The sequence below is a fragment of the Ictidomys tridecemlineatus genome, chromosome 4 (assembly GCF_052094955.1).
Source record: "Ictidomys tridecemlineatus isolate mIctTri1 chromosome 4, mIctTri1.hap1, whole genome shotgun sequence".
Taxonomy (NCBI): Eukaryota; Metazoa; Chordata; class Mammalia; order Rodentia; family Sciuridae; genus Ictidomys; species Ictidomys tridecemlineatus.
Window position 1 is genome coordinate 104,716,630 of NC_135480.1, and position 2,536 is coordinate 104,719,165.

Here is a 2,536-nt window from a genome sequence, read left to right on the forward strand (position 1 = left end):
ACCCTTTAACTCTTGCATCCTTATAATCAGCATCATGTGGACAATGGCAAGGTCTGCCATTGAGTTCTAGCTGGACCAGTTTGAAACACAGCTACAGTGACCCTGACAAGTTTTCCAGCTAAACACAGTCAGTCCTAGGCTGTAGAGGGCATGCCAGTGTTCTTTTCTCTAATAATTCTGCTTTGGAAAGTTTTTGAAACAAATTTGCATTTCTATATTTCTGAGCTTGTGGTGGGTGTGGTGGCCTTGCAGATTCTTGAGATTCCCATGAGGTAGTCTTCCCACTGTCCTACAACAAAGTGATGCTAATAGCTGTGCCCTTTCTCATCAAGCTCCATATTTTCCAATCTTTCTACTCTATTCTTGATTTTCACTGTAAGTTTGGCTAAATGCAGCCAGTAATGCCCATACTACAACCTAAATGCTATAGTGCCTTGAAATGTATTTTGCCAAGCAACTTGGTCTAAGACCTTTAAGCTTGGCCTCCCAAAAAGTATTGGTACATTGGGCTGGGGGTGTGGCTCAAGCGGTAGCGTGCTTGCTTGGCATGCGTGCGGCCTGGGTTCCATCCTCAGCACCACATGCAAACAAAGATGTTGTGTCTGCTGAGAACTAAAAAATAAATATTAAGAAAAATTCTCTCTGTCTCTCTCTCTCTCTCTCTTTAAAAAAAAAAAGTATCGGTACATGGAGAAAGTGCATTCAACTTCTTTGCCATGATAAAATAAGAGTGACCTCTAATACAATTCCAATAGATCCTCATGTTCATTTGGAACATCATCAGCATCATCTTTACACTCCACATTTTTGTTAGCATTCTGGTCTTCTAAGCCTCACCAAAATTTTTGGTTAAGTTCCGCTTACAGTCTCCTAGCCTACCTTTAGCCTGCTCCTCTAAACTTTTCCAAACTCTTGCCTTAAACAGTTCCAAAGATCCCTCCACATCGTATCATTATAGCTATGGTCAATTGCCCTTCTCCTTAGTATTAATTTCTTTCATTAGTTATCTTTTTATCAGTATAATGAGATACTTAAGTAGAAAGAGTTATTTTGACTCACAGTTTTAGGTCTTCCAGGCAGACTTCTTGTTTTTAGGTCTCTGATGATGGTGCTGAATGGTGATGGTGGGGAATATATGACAGAACAAAAAACTTTTTACCTTATGGCCAGGAGGCACAAAGAGAGACAAAGGGGCTGGAGTCCCACATCCTATTTAAGGGAACACCACCAGTGACTTGAGGATCTCCTGCTAGATCAAACCTCTCAAGGGCTTCATTACCTGCCAGTAGCACCACTCCTGGGACCCAGTCTAAAATATACAGGTCTCTGGGGACACTAAAGATTCAAACTATAGCACTGCACATAGAGGATTTCCCTCCTTTTTTACCCAGAATGCTTTTCTGCTGTGTGTGTATATAATATATTTTACTTATTCATTCATCTGTTGATGGACATTTAGGTTACTTTCTTATTTTAACTGCCAGGAATAATGGGTGTATAAATATGAGTATACACGTCTCTTTAGAATCATACTTTTGATTATTTTTATGTATCAATACTTTTGGTGAACAGAACTAGAATTGCTGGAACATATGGCAATTTAACGTCTAATATTTTGGAACATCCATACTGCTTCCTGGAATGGTGGCACCAATTTATAGTCCCAACAGTGTACATGGTTCCCTTTACTCCACATCCTCACTGATAGTTGTTCCCTTATTTTCTGTGGTGTGTTTTTCCTTCTTCTTTATAGTAGCCATCCTAATGACTGTGAGGTGATAGCTTATTGTGTGTGATTCAGTTTGCATCTCTCTAATAATTAGTGATGCTGAGTATTTTCAGTGTGCTTATTGGTTGTTTATGTACCTTCAGAGAAATGTCTATTCAAGTATTTGCCCATTTTTTCAAATTGGTGTGTTGTTATTTTTAGGTTCTCTCTACATTCTTGATATCAATCCCTCATCAGGTATTTGATTTCCAAATATTCTTGTCTCATTCTGTGGGCTTCTATTTTAATTTGTTCATAGTATCTTTTGTTGCACAACAGCTTTTAATTTTCATAAAGTTAAATTTGTATATTTTTTCTTTCCTTGCTGTGCCTTAGTAAAACAATTACTAAATAAACAATTACTAAATCCAACACTATGAAGCTTTTATCTCATGTTTTATTCTAGGAGTTTCACAGTTTTAATTCTTATATTAGCCTTTTAATTTATTTTGAGTTAATATATTGTGTTAGGTAAGGTTACAACCTCATTCTTTTGCATATAGATATCCAATTTTCCCAGAACCATTTGTAAAAAGTGTGTCCATTCCTCATTGAATGGTTTTGACACTCTTGTTGAAAACCAGTTTATTACATGGCTCTACAGTCTATTCCACTGGTCTCTCTCTCTCTCTCTCTCTCTCTCTCTCTCTCTCTCTCTCTCTCTCTCTCTCGTCTGTCTCTCTCTCTCTGTCTCTGCCAGTACTATACCATTTCAGTGTATGTAGTTTGTAGGAAGTTTGAAACAAAAATGTGTGAGTCCTCCAACTT